Genomic DNA, 14,586 nt, shown 5'->3' with positions numbered 1-14,586 from the left:
AGTAAATAATTTAGAAGCTTTCTTAGAAACCGTGTTGCAGGTGGGTTTAGAAGTCTGTGGCATTTGGCATTATTGAACACCCTCCCTCCTTTGTCCAACAAGTTATTTATGGAGTGTGCCCTACTGACTCTGTCCTAGGCGTTGGCAGTGACAGCATTGAACAAAGGAGATAGGTCTTAATGGAGTTAGACCTCAAACAAATACGTGTTCCTATAGTTTTGAGATTATGATTAGAAGTGCTCCGAAGAAGTAGCAAGTGTACACAAGGAGGACCTAATTTAGTCTGCAACTTCTCCCGAGACTATCAGGTGCTGGGACTAACATGGATGAGATTGTGGGAAAATCAGATTAGAAGGAGTTTGTCTCATCTAATCAACTGGAAAAGAAGACTGTTGTGACTGAGCCATAGACCCAGATGAAGGTGGGACCACCCTCGACCCCTCCAGCTCACTCCCTGTGGGCTTGTAACTCCAATAATGTGTCCACCCGCCAGGACCTTGCCTCCCTTATTCCGTCTCTGCCTAGCCAGCTTAAGTTCATTGCCAATCATAATCATCATTTCTTTGCAGAATTTGAATATGGACTGAGAATTAGTTGAGATTGAAGCATTATTGTTAATTTGTCATATGTGATAAAGGCATTGTGATTATGGTTGTTAAAAGTCCTTACTTTAAAAAAAAAAAGGACTTATGAGAGATACATCTCGAAGTATTTATGGGTGAACTGGTATGATGTCTGGGATTTGCTTTAAAATTCTTGAAGAGAAGGGTGCCTGGCTGGCTCAGTGGTGGAGCATATGACTCTGGATCTCGAAGTTGTGAGTTTGAGCCCCATGTTGGGTGTAGAAATTACTTAAAAATAAAATCTTTAAAAAAAAATCCTTGAAGAGAAAGTGTGTGGAGAAATAAAGAAGATTGCAAAATGTTTTTAATTGTTGGATTTGGGTGATGGACTCATGGCGGTTCATTATATTATTCTTTCTACTATTGAATATAGTTGACAGTGTCATAATAAAAAGCAAAATAAATAAGCTAAAAATAATACGTTTTCATGAATATCCTCTCAGTTTCCTTGAACCCCTCTTGCCTTATAGTACTCATCTGGCAAAACGTCAATCCCAGTTGAGTTCAACCCTCCACCACTCTGCTCCTGCACCCAGTCAGCTGAATGTGGTTAAAGAAAAATGGAGGACATGCTGATTTGTCTCTGTATTCTTGACCTCATGTGCTGTTAATTCTGTGGCAGACATTTTGTCTTTTTTTCTGTAATTTCCCAATGCCTGGTACGTAATAGATGTTGAGAAGATGTCAGGGTTGTTTTGTTTTGTTTTTTTAAGATTCTATTATAAGTAATCTCTACACCCAATGTGGGGCTTGAACTACAACCCTGAGATCAAGAGCCGCCCACCTCACCCGCTGAGCCAGCCAGGTACCTCAAGAAGATGTCGATTTTTTAAAAAGATTTTCTTTATTTGACATGCACACAGAGATAGCACAAGCAGGGGGAGCAGCAGGCAGAGGGAAAGGGAGAAGCAGGCTCCCCAAGGAGCAGGGAATCTGATGTGAGGCTCCATCCTAGAACCCTGGAATCGTAACCTGAGCCGAAGGCAGATGTTTAACTGACTGAGCCACCCAGGCGCCCCGAAGATGTCAATTTTAAGACATGGGTCAGTAATTATTTCTGAAATATCCAATTGTCAGAGTCCCTTGGCAGATGAGATATGGAGGAAAGAGATTTGGAGTCAGGTATGGCTCCTCCTTCCACTGACTTCATTAGGTATGTGGCCTTGAGATTGAGTAACCTCTGGTTACCAGATTAAATGGGATCATATCAATGAAAGTGGTTGGTACGTAGTTCTTGGTAAGTGCTAGTTTTCTTCCTAAGCATTTCAGCATAGGTTGTGGAGGCAGTGATGCACCATCCAGGGCCCTCTTTAGGAATGAACTAAATCCTATGGTCATTGGCAGTACCACCAGGAAGAAGCCCTCAGCTGGCAATTCCTTTGGGAGTTACTCAAATGAAAACAGCTATTTGCCTTCCCCAGGGCATCCTGCATCCAAGGACTAATCAAGATGGAGATATAAAAAGCCCAGCCTCCTTGCCCCAACTCAGGACGATGCTGAAGGGCCATCCAGCTTTAGAGTTTCCTGTGGAGTACCCTGGGGCCAACCTTGAGACTTCATCACAGTCCACCTTCTCCCCCTGCCCTATCCTGCTTCCTTCCCCTCCTTTCCGTGGTGTTGATCCCAAGTGCCCTTTCCCAAACCCTCTGGCATTCTAATCTCACTTTCAGGATCAGTTTATCCATTTTGTTTATCCCAGGGAAGCTGACAGCTCTGCTGATACCTCCAGCTATCAGACTGTATTTATGGTCTGTGTGGGTTTTTTAAAATTTGTTTTTTCTAGTGATCTCTACACCCAATGTAGGGCTCCAACTCACAACTCCTGAGATCAAGAGTTCCATGCTCTTCCGACTGAACCGGTCAGGTGCTCCACGTGTGTGTGGTTTTTTTAATGTCAGAATATATAAAAATTTCTGTAGATAAGCTTTTTATGCTATGTAGGACCTCTTAAGAATGAGTCAAACATACTATGTTTGCTAGTATAATTCTTTCATGAAGTACAAAAATGTGTCAAACAGCTAAATTTACATTTTTAGTGAAAATTCAATTTCCATAAAACATGACATTTAATAGGTTTTTAAGTGGGTGCACATTTATCAAACATTTTGATATCTTATGGGCTTTTTATTGATATGTAACTTATGCAACATAAAAATCACCCTTTAATAAAGTGGTTTTTAGTATACTCAAAGGGTTAGGCAGCCATCACCACCCTCTAATTCCAGAACATTTCATCACTCCAAAAAGAAACCCCATACTTATTAGCAGTTATTCCCTATTCCTTCCTTCTCCCAGTCCCTGGTAACCACGAATCTATTTTTGGTCACGATGGATTTGCCTGTTCTGGACATTTCATATTAATGGAGTCATACAGTTTGTGGCTTTTTTTTTAAAGATTTTTAATTTATTTTTATTTTTATTTTTTTTAGATTTTATCTGTTTATTTGACAGAGACAGCCAGAGAGAGAGGGAACACAAGCAGGGGGAGTGGGAGAGGAAGAAGCAGGCTCCCAGCGGAGGAGCCTGATGTGGGGCTCGATCCCAGAACACCGGGATCACGCCCTAAGCCGAAGGCAGACGCTTAACGACTGCGCCATCCAGGCGCCCCTAAGATTTTATTTTTAAGTAATCTCTACACCCGACATGGGGCTTCAACCTACAACTGTGAGATCAAGAGTCACATGCTTCACTGACTGAACCAGGTAGGTGCCTCTAATATGTGGCTTTTTGTGTCTGGCTTCTTGCACTTTGCATAATGCTTTCAAGGTCCATTCATGATGTAGGATGTATTAGTACTTCATTTTTTAATGGCTGAATAATATTCCATTGTACTGATGGATATACCTTATTTTGGTTTTCCATTCACCCATTGATGGACATTTGTGTTGCTTGCATTTTTTGGCTATTTTGAATAGTGCTATTATGGATATTTGTGTACCAGTTTTTTTGTATGGACATACGTTTTCAGTTCTCTTAGGTATATATCAAGGAGTAAAATTTAAGTCATCTGGTAACTCTGTGTTTAACACTTTGAGAAACTCTCAAACTTTTCCAAGGTGGCTGTACCATTCTACAATCCTACTAGCAGCGTCCGAGGGTTCTAATCTCTCTACGTTCTTGTCAACACTTATTATTGTCTACCTTTTTTAAAAGAGATTTTATTTATTTATTTATTTGAGAGAGAGGAGATCACGAGCCAGGGGTGGGGAGGGGCAGACGGAGAGGGAGAAGCAGACTTTAAATAGGTTTTTAAGTGGGTACACATTTATCAAGACTCGGGGCTGATCCCAGGACCCTGAGATCATGACCTGAGCTGAAGGCAGATGCTTAACTGACTGAGCCACCCGTCTATATTTTTTTTCAAAAAAAAGATGTATTTATTTATTTGAGAGAGAGAGAGACTGCACAGGGGAGGGTGGAGGGGCAGAGGGAGAGGGAGAGAGAATCTCAAGCAGGCTCCCCACTGAGCACAGAGCTGATGTGGGGCTGGATCTCAGGACCCTGATGTCATGACCTGAACTTAACTGAATGAGCCACCCAGGTGCCCCTCTTGTCTAATTTTTTTATTTTAGCTATCCTAGGGAATGTGAAGTGGTACCTTATGTGGTTTTGATTTGCATTTCCCTAATCATAGTGTTGTCAAGCATCTTTTCATGTGTTTATTGTCTTTCTTCTTTAGAGAAGTGTCTGTTCAGATCCTTTGCCCATTTTTCAATTGGGTTGTATTTTTGTTGAGTTTAGGAGTTCTTTACATATTCATGATATTAAACCCTCCTCAGATACATGCTTTGCAAATATTTTCTCGTGTATGTTGTCTTTTTACTTTCTTTTTTTTTTAAAGAGTTTATTTATTTGAGAGAGAGAGAGAGCGCGCACAAGTCGGGGGAGGAGCAGAGGGAGAGGAAGAAGCAGACTCCCCACTGAGCAGGGAGCCCGATGCAGGGCTTGATCCCAGGACTCTGGGATCATGACCTGAGCTGAACGCAGCTGCCTAACCAACTGAGCCACCCAGGTTCCCCTTCTTTTTACTTTCTTGATAACATTCCTGGATGCATACATTTTAAATTTTGATGAGATCCAATTTATCTGTTGTTACTTATGCTTTTGATGTCACATCTAAGAATCTCTTGCCAAAGTCAAGATCATGAAGATTCATCTCTATGTTCTCTTGTAATAGTTTTATGGTTTTAGAACTTATATTTAGGCCAGTGATCCATTTTGGGTTTATTTTTATATATAGGTCTGAGGTTGAAGTCCAACTTGTGGAAATCCTGTTGTTGTCCAAGCACCATTTGTTAAGACTATTTCTGCATTGAATGTACTCGACACCCTTGTCAAAAATTCACTGGCCACAAATAAAGGGCTCCCTACCTCTTTTTAATGAGGTATCTTTACTAGTGTTTATAAATTTCATTGTTATATGGCATTTGTAGTTTGTATTTAACCAAGGGTCCCTTAAGTCTATAAGACACATGTTCTTTTTACACTAAAAGAATTAAACATGACGGTATGTTTTTCCTTGAGAGAGACTTTTCAGGTTAATCTGTAACTTAACAGATATATAAACCAGGAGCCTGACCCCTTTTACCTGCCCAAGTCCCTTTGCCTTTACACCGATAAAATTATCCAAGGCCAAATTCAAAGGCAATTTTATTACCTAAGAAGTTGTCAATGCTTAACATCAATAATATATCATTTCTTTATTTTTTATTCTAAAAGCAATAAAATCATATTCTAGAACATCCTGAAAATAGAGATAAGAAGAAAAAATCCATAATTTCACAAAAAACCATTAGCATTTTTCATCAGTTCTCTCTTTTATACTTAATACAGATTCCACTTAAACCAGGGAGTCTGGGGCGCCTGGGTGGCTCAGGTGGGCAAGCATCTGTCTTTGGCTCAGGTCATGATCCTAGGGTCCTGGGATGACTCCCACATCTGGCTCCCTGCTCAGTGGGGAGCCAGCTTCTCCCTCTCCCTCTGCCTGCCACTCCCCCTGCTTTTGCTCTCTCTCCGTCAAATAAATAAATAAAAATCTTTTTTAAAAAAGAAATAAACCAGGGAGTCTGTGAACTTAGATAGTATACTGGGTTGGATAGTGTCCCCCCCCCCAAATTTATGTCTACCTAGAACCTGTGAATTTGGAAATGAGGTCTTTGCAGATGTAATTAAGTTAAGGTGAGGTCATACTGGATCTGAGCGGGCCCTAAATCCAATATGACTGGGGTCCGTATAGATAGAGGGAAATTTGGGCACAGAGATGCTCAGGGAAAGCATCATGTGATGATAGTGGAGTGATGCAGCTGGATTGGCTGGGTTGGCAGCAACCACCAGAAACTAGGAAAGGGACATGGAACAGATTCTCACCCAGAACCTCCAGAAGGAACCAGTCCTGCTGACATCTTGATCTCAGACTTCTAGCCTCCAGAACTGTAAGAAAATAAATTTCTATTGTTTACGCTACCCAGTATGTGGTCTTTTGGCAACCCCAGCAAACGAATACACCAAGGAAACTAATATAAATAGGGAAAAAAAAATACCATTATTTTCACAATCCCCTAACTGAAATTTAGCCTCTCCATCAATATTTTTGTTTGTTTGTTGCCGTGTTTGTAAACTTACATCCTAAAAGACAAAGTGCTGCTTTGGGACTAAGAGATCTTCACTCTTACTGTTGCCACCAAAGGACAGAAGAATGGCTGCAAGTTAAAAAAAAAAAAAAAAAGAATAACAAAATCTCGTTTAAAAATAGTAACAGTGGGGCACCTGGGTGGCGGTTGGTTAAGCGTCTACCATCAGCTCAGGTCATGATCTCGGGGTCCTGAGATGGAGCCCCACATCAGGCTCCCTGTTCAGTAGGGAGCCTGCTTCTTCCTCTCCCTCCGCCCCACTCCCCTGCTTGTACACACACACACACACACACACACACACTCTCTCTCTCTGTCTCTCACTCTCTTTCTCAAATGAGTAAATAAAATCTTTAAGAAAATAGAATAGTGACAATGTGTCCAAGATACATTGTATAGAACAAAAGCTACTGGCAGAATACACTATATAATACCATCTATGTAACAAGCTAAAATAGAATACCCGCATGCACCTGTAAATACGTAGAAAAAGATCTGGAAGAATAGACGTCAAGCTATTAACAGTCTTTTGGGCTGGGGAGTAGGGTTGGGAGGTGAGTGAAGGGGAGAGTTTTGCTTTTTCTATATGTTCTTTTATTTACAGAAGATTATACAATAAGGATGTATTCATCGTTTTAAAAATTAGGATTTGATTTAGAGACTCAAAATCATTACTCATATGGCTATTGGGCCAATCTTGGGACTATTACAACATTATGTATTATTATCTTATTTTTGCGTCTCCGAGCTGACTAATTAGAAAGCACTTCTTAAGCATCTACTCTGTGTAGGCAATATCTCACGTTTGCATTGAGACCATAACTGTATGGTTTGCATCTGTTTCTTACAACTCTAGAGGTAGAATACTGATTAGGATTTTACTGGCTTTGGGTGACAAACCCAATTTAATCTATTTTAAGCAAGAAGGAGCATTTGGTAGAACAGTATTTCTTAAAATGATTAATGTTCGTTCCACCTTTTGGTTTTGTTCATCCTGTTTTACACAGAAAAAAGCTTCCTCCTCAATGTTGACATGTTATTTTTTTTTTAAGATTTTATTTATTTACTCGACAGAGATAGAGACAGCCAGCGAGAGAGGGAACACAAGCAGGGGGAGTGGGAGAGGAAGAAGCAGGCTCATAGCGGAGGAGCCTGATGTGGGGCTCGATCCCATAACGCCGGGATCACGCCCTGAGCCGAAGGCAGACGCTTTAACCGCTGTGCCACCCAGGTGCCCCGACATGTTATTTTTATCAAAAGTTACTTCAATGCATAAATTATTTATAACCTTCTTATGCTTATGGTGCTTATAAGACAAAATCAGAATAAACTTGTGAATTAAATAACTATAAACTCAAAACAGTTCACATTAATGAATGATGTTTGCTGAGCTACAATCACCAATGTTGGAGAAAAGTAGAAAAGTATGGCCCAGTTTAGGTTCTTTAGTTAATCTCCTTGTGTAATTTATTTTCAATAGTATTAACACATGCAAAGAGTGCCTGTTCACAGAAGTTTACCACACCAAAAATACAAAATGTATTAATAGTTTCAAGGTTTGTTTACTTGTTTGGGATAATCAGACTTAATACTTCACAAATCTTTGCCAGAGAGTGTTCTCCTAAAGTCAATTTAATGAGATGTCACTTAATAATTTCATACTAATATTAATATATAATTAATATTTTCATAAAACTGTCATGTTCACTTACAGTTAACTTAGTGTCACTTTAATCTGAATCAAATGTATATATATGACAATTATTGCTAGAACTGGTAACAGGAAATCATATCTGGACTTTAAGTTCAATATCGCAGATGTTGGAAAAAAATGTCTAGTTTTAGCCCAGAACTTTCTATTAGATTATTAAAGGAAGTAAGTAAACGTTCAAATGACTCATTCACATGACTTTAAAAATGAATGGCCATAAAAAAGGTTGGGTGTGGCTCAATTGGTTAAGCGTCTGACTCTTGATTTCAGTTCAGGTCATGCATGATCTTAGGTCCTGAGATCGAGCCCTTGTGGAGCCTGCTTAAGAGTCTCTCTCTCCCTCTCCCTCTGCCCCTTCCCCTGCCAAAATAAATAAAATTTGACCATTATTCGGTTTTCTTTAGAAACTTCCATTTTTTTTATTGGACTTGGAACATCAGGACCACTGTGAAACTTGCTTTTGACTTGCCTGCTGTGATGTCACACAGCCTTCATTTGACACAAATGCATATTCACATGTCAGGGCAGCCCTTGAACTCTTCTCATAATGTAATATATCACTGCATCTCATTATGTCATTTTCCTGATGTCAAGTGTAAAACCAAGCTTATTAAATAACAATAAATTTTAATTCTGTTTCAGTCTTTCAGTTATAAAACACTGCTATAAGAGCATTGTCTTTTTTTTAAGGTTTATTTATTTATTTATTTGTACTTTTTAATGTAAGCGCTATACCCAACGGGGGGCTTGAACTCACAACCCCAAGATCCAGAGTTGACTGAGCTAGCCAGGCGTCCCAAGAACACTGTCTTTATAATTGATGATCCTAAGACTACATGGTTTAGTGCTAGAACAATATTACATTTAAATCAGAGCCGAAACAAGAATTCCAATCTTTTGTGATACTGCTCTCAAATATGCATAATGTGACATGGTAGCTCTTTAGTGTGGCCCGTAGAAGATAGCTGGGAGCAGAGGTCTTTTATCTGAGGCTGCTGCGTATAGGCAGGTTCACCCACGGCAATGGATAGCCTCCCCTAGAAATCCTCAACCCGGGGCGCTTGGGGGACTCAGTCAGTTAAGCATCTGCCTTCAGCTCAGGTCATGATCCCAGGGTCCTGGGATCAGGCTTTCTGTTCATCGGGGAGTCAGCTTCTCCCTCTGCCTCTTCCTACCGCGTGTGTGTGTGTGTGTGCTCTCTCTCTCTCTCAAATAAATAAATGTAATCTTAAAAAAAGAAATCCTCAACCCAATTCACTGGAGTGATCTTTGAAAACATTAACCTGATCATGTCACTCTTTTCTTGAAGACTTCAATGGCTCCTCACTCCATTAGGATTCAGTCTAAGTTCCTTAATGAGGTTTGCCTTTCCAGTGTCATCTCAAGCAGAATTGTTTAACTCCTTCCCTATTCCAGAATGAAATCTTGGTTTTACATTTGTAAAGTCCAGGGTCTTTTTTCCAAATATCAAAGGCAAATTCAGACTTTTATATTTAGATCTACAAAGAAACATGGAAGCTTTGAAATTAGTGGTGTGTGTGTGTGTGTGTGTGTGTGTGTGTGTGTGTGTGTTTAAATGCGGGTGGGGTAGGGCAAAGAGTCGCCTTCAGAATTTCCATATTAGTTTCTTAGGGCTACAGTTACTGGGCATCTCAGAACCTAAAACTTTGGTAAACACTTTGGTCACCTACCCGTATGTTGATCAAATACCTGCCTAAACATTGTGAGAGGGGAGCTTAAGGTTTGTATAACCCTTCAGAGCAGACCCTTCCAACTTGAATACCTAGAGACAAGGTATTTCAAGACCTTCCTGGATCTTTTTGTCCCCTGACCCCTTTTTCTCTTGCACTCTGATACTTTTATTCTTCTTTCAGGAAATACTGGTCATGTCCCATTGAGCTGATTTCATGACTGAATGTTTCAAAAATACTATGGTAGGTTAATCTGCCTATTAATAAAGATGATATACATTAAAGTGCCTAGTTCACAAAAGATGATCAGTAAATGTGACCCTTCTTCCTTCTTTTCCTTGGGCAGCCAAACGTAACCTTAGCTACAATTTATGCTTTGTGTTTCTATGACAGTTATATGTGTAATGCTTATGTGTGTAATGCTTATATGTATAGATGCTTGTAATTTTTGTAATTAAACTAAAGACTCATTAGTTTGGGCTTTTCGATATCAATGCTGATTTGATCTGGGCTAATGACAAGCCGTTAGTCACCTTTGACTATTCACCAAGGAATTTATATGATTCTGGGTCATATTTAATCTGCAACAAACTAACGAACAGTCCAAGAGGTAAACATTTTTAAAGGATTATTATACATTGATTGCTACACATTGATACATCAATTGATTGCTAATGTGAGAATATGACTTTACATAAAACATTATACTTTTCCTTGTACTTTCTTTCTTTTTCTTTTTTTTAAGTAGGCCCCACACCCAACATTAGGCTCGAACTCAGGACCCCGAGATCAAGAGTCACGTGCTCCACTGACTGAGCCAGCCAGGCACCCTTCCATGTACTTTCACATATACTGTTTTATTGGTTTCTCACAGTAACTCACATGCTGTTAAAAAGGAAGATATTACTGTCATTTTGCATGTGATAAAACTGGGTGGTATACAGAGGACTACACTTGTTTTCTCCACCTTGGCTGTAAATTAGAATAACTCAGGGAACTTTAAAAATATGGCCAGTGCCTGTGCTCCAGAGATTCTGATCCAAATGGTCTATACGGAAACTGAACATCAGTGTTTCCCATAACGGCCTCAGGCGGGTCCAGTGTGCAGTTAGGGTTCAGAGGCACTGGGTTACACAGTGCTGAGTTTAAGATGTCAATATGATAAATACAACTAGATTTCCTAATGTAGTGTGTACTTGTTACCCCTCCCCAATCCTCTGGTCCCTAACTACATCAAATGTTGTAATTATAGAAGCTCTGCTGGAAAACAATCCTGGAAATGTGTTTGAATCATTGTTTATGTTCAACATTTATAAAACAGTTTCCTGGAAAATATTGTCAATGCAGACTTCTTGCTAAATCCAACTGACTTGTTTTCCAAGTTAGTGTGAACTGGAAGCTCTAACTGCTTTGAGGCTATTTTCACGAGTAAGCTTCAAGGAAGGTAGAGATGGTCCTGCCATCTCGAGGTGTTATGGAAGTCCATCCTTAAATATTTAATTATGCATAATTTAAAAAATAAAGAGATTTTAAAAATAACTTTGATATCATTATTGTCCCTAACAAATATAATGTTATTTTCCCACTATCCTCTAGTAACCTTTCCAAATTTCAGAATTTTCCCAATTATTCCCAAATTGTCTTTTAAGGTTGATTTGTTCAGGAGGCTCCCATACATTTTGCTATACATTCCCTTTAATTTGGCACTGTTCTTTTGAGAACCATTTTGAAAAACCTTGTTATGACGGAAAAATTAAAATTTACATAAAAGAAGAGAGAATAGTGCTGTGAACTCCAATTATCCATCATCCAGCTACATGAAGTATTAACTCCAGGCCATCCTTGCTCCATGTACATTCCCATCCTGTCTCCCATCCCTTCTGCCTGGATGATTTTGAAGCAAATCCTAGACATCATAGCCTTTTACCTGTAAACATTTCAGTATCTTTTCTCTAAAAGATGGCTTTAAAAATATATATATACATGTCCATGATACCTTAAAAATTTAATAATGATTCCCAAATATAATCCAATATCCAATCAAATTTTCCTATTAAAAAATAGTTGGCTTATTCTAACCAAATGCAAACAAGGCCCACACCCTGCTTCTGACTGATATATTTCTTAAAACTCTATTAATCTGGGGGTTCCTTTTCCCTCTTCTTGAAATATCGAGTTGAAGAAAATAGGCTGTTTGTTCTATACAGTTACCCACATTCTATATTTTGCAGATTACATCCCCAAGATATTATTTAACATATTCTCTGTCCCTTTTATTTCCTGTAAACTGATAGTGCTACAGGTTTGACTTTATTCAGATTCATTTTTTTTTTTTTTTGGCAAGAATCCTTCCCTGAAGATTGTACTTGTCGGCACACGCTACTGTCTGCTTCTTCTTTTTTGTTCTACGGGCAGCCCTTAATTATCATAGCCTGCCTCTATTATTTCATTAGGGGTCAGCACCTGCCCGTTGTGTTTTTATGTTACTTCATTTTGTTTTTCATGACATTGACTTATTGACGAAACCAGGCTAGGTACGGCAAAGATTGTCTCCCTGGATTTGTTTGATTATTTTACATGTCATTTAACTGTTCCTTTGTGCCCTGAAAGTTCCTGTAAACTGGCTGTTGGAGCTTAAATCTCGATTAGATTCCAGTGAATGTTTTTGGTATGATGACTTGATAGGTGGTATCAGGTACTTAATATTATGTTATGTCAGCAGGTTCATATTGTCTGCACGCACTTATTTTGTTAATTTTTTTTTTTTTTAAGTAACCTCTACATCCAATATGGGGCTCCAGCTCACGGCCTCAAGATCAAGAGTCACATGCTGTATGACTGAGCAGCCAGGTGTGCCTGCACGCATTTATTTATTTATTTATTTATTTATTTATTTATTTATTTTAAAAGATTTATTTATTTGAGAGAAGGGGGGGGTTGTGTGGGAGGGGTAGAGAGACATGGAGAGATAGAATCTCAAGCGACTCCACACTCAGTGTGGAGCACAATGCAGGGCTGGATCTCATGACCTTGAGATCATGACCTGAGCTGAAATCAAGACCCAGAGGCTCAACCCATTGAGCCACCTCGGTGCCCCGGCATGCACTTATTTTGAAGATCCCTCTGCAAATCATGTGAATACCCATCAAAGTGTACTTAGAGTCCACATTAAAAAGTTTTGGCAGCAACCTATTTAGAAGGTGGTTGTTTTTTTTTTTTAAAGATTTTAAAAAATTTATTCATTTGATGCAGAGAGACACAGAGAGAGAGCATGAGCAGGGGGAGAGGCAGAGGTAGAGGGAGAAGCAGACTCTCTGCTGAGCCAGATACAAGGCGCTCAGTCCCAGGACCCTGGGATCATGAACTGAGCTGAAGGCAGACGCTTAACCGACTAAGCCACCCAGGTGTCCCTTTGTCATTCTTTATTACTTGGAATACTCCTATAAAAAGAAAATTTCCTTCATCTACTTTTTGGTTTACTCAGTGGTACAGTTTCTTTAGAAAAATTAGCACTTATTGATTTTGACTTTCATATTTTAAAGCCATCAACTTTTTTTTTTTTTTCCCCAGGTCTCAAACATTTTCATAAGCGGTGTGTTAACAGTGCTTACCGGGTAAAACCCCTGACCGGATGGACTGAAAGTAGGAAAATAAGGAGGCGGGGCCAGTGGTGACACGAACTTGGCCAAAAGCATATGCATCCTCAGCTACAGCAGATTTTCTCTTTTTAACTTGATCACATAAGGTTCGCCTATATAAAGGTTTACATTAAAAAAAAAAGCCATCATATCTGAGAACCTTGACGTTTTGTTTTCCTTGAAGGGTACATACGCTTTTCCCTTATCATTGATAAACATCAATAAACTATCTGTATTTTCCTGCTTAGCACTGCGCCCAGTAAATTCAAAGCCAAGTTTTCTTTCTTTCTTTCTTTCTTTCTTTTTTTTTTTTTAAAGACAGAGAGAGACAGCCAGCGAGAGAGGGAACACAAGCAGGGGGGAGCGGGAGAGGAAGAAGCAGGCTCACAGTAGAGGAGCCGATGTGGGGCTCGATCCCAGAATGCCGGGATCACGCCCTGAGCCGAAGGCAGACACTTAACGACTGTGCCACCCAGGCGCCCCCAAAGTCAAGTTTTCTGTTTAATTTTGGGACAATAGGAATTTCTGATCTGTACATCTGCATTTTTCCTCAGTCTCGCTCTTCCATACCTATTTCTGTGGTTCTATCTTTAAGGTGATTCAAATTTTCTACGAGCAAAAAAGGGTTTGATTGAACAAAAACATTTTCACATAGCCATCAGTCCTTTTTGAAAGTACCTTTTTCTTGGCACTCTTCTCACTGCTAGGAGTTATTTTAAAAATCTTTACTAACGTAATAAGCCAGAAATGGTTTCTCGTTGGGGTCTTCATTTGTCTTTCTATGATTACTGGTGAGCTTGAACATTTTTTCATGTTTATTAACCAGGTTTAAAATTGTTTGATTAGGAGGTGGCTTGTATTTAATCAGGGAAGAGCTCAGCCAGTCAACTCAAAGACAAGGTAAATGAAACCCAGGAATACCTCACTCTTAACATTTAAGCTTCGACTCCGCCTCTGGTTTTTTCCTCCTCCAACAGACCCTTTGTGTATGTCAACGGTCAGGGAAAGGGATCTCGGTCTGCAAAGACGGCGGAACACTGTATTGCCCCCAAATATGTGTATGATGTGCATATCCTATTTCTGATTTCGGTGTTTATGGAAAGAGTTCCTGAACCCTAACCGTGCCTGGAGGACCGGCTGTCGCCGGGACTCTGCAGGAGTGGCCTCTCTCACTCGGCCTTCGATTGGCCCTCCTGATCCCGCAGGAGTCGCCGCGACGCGGGCTTGCTTAGCGCGGTTGATGCGTGTGTTGAGTGGCTGCTTCTGCCTTTCTCTCCCCCCATTTTTTTTTTTTTT

The 14,586-nt window shown here is 39.8% G+C and overlaps 1 long non-coding RNA gene across 1 annotated transcript; it reads left to right on the top strand.

Moving 5' to 3' along the window:
• The first annotated feature begins 3,263 nt into the window (after nucleotides 1-3,263).
• Nucleotides 3,264-13,443, top strand: LOC103676654. Its single transcript, XR_572183.2, has 4 exons — nucleotides 3,264-3,325; nucleotides 9,836-9,895; nucleotides 12,425-12,502; nucleotides 13,223-13,443. It is a non-coding gene; the product is annotated as an uncharacterized LOC103676654 (long non-coding RNA).
• The last annotated feature ends 1,143 nt before the right edge of the window (nucleotides 13,444-14,586 follow it).

This window comes from Ursus maritimus, unplaced genomic scaffold, assembly GCF_017311325.1.
Source record: "Ursus maritimus isolate PB19 unplaced genomic scaffold, ASM1731132v1 scaffold_3, whole genome shotgun sequence".
Classification (NCBI taxonomy): domain Eukaryota; kingdom Metazoa; phylum Chordata; class Mammalia; order Carnivora; family Ursidae; genus Ursus; species Ursus maritimus.
Note: the sequence above shows the minus strand (reverse complement) of the source record. Positions and strands in the feature narration are given on the sequence as shown.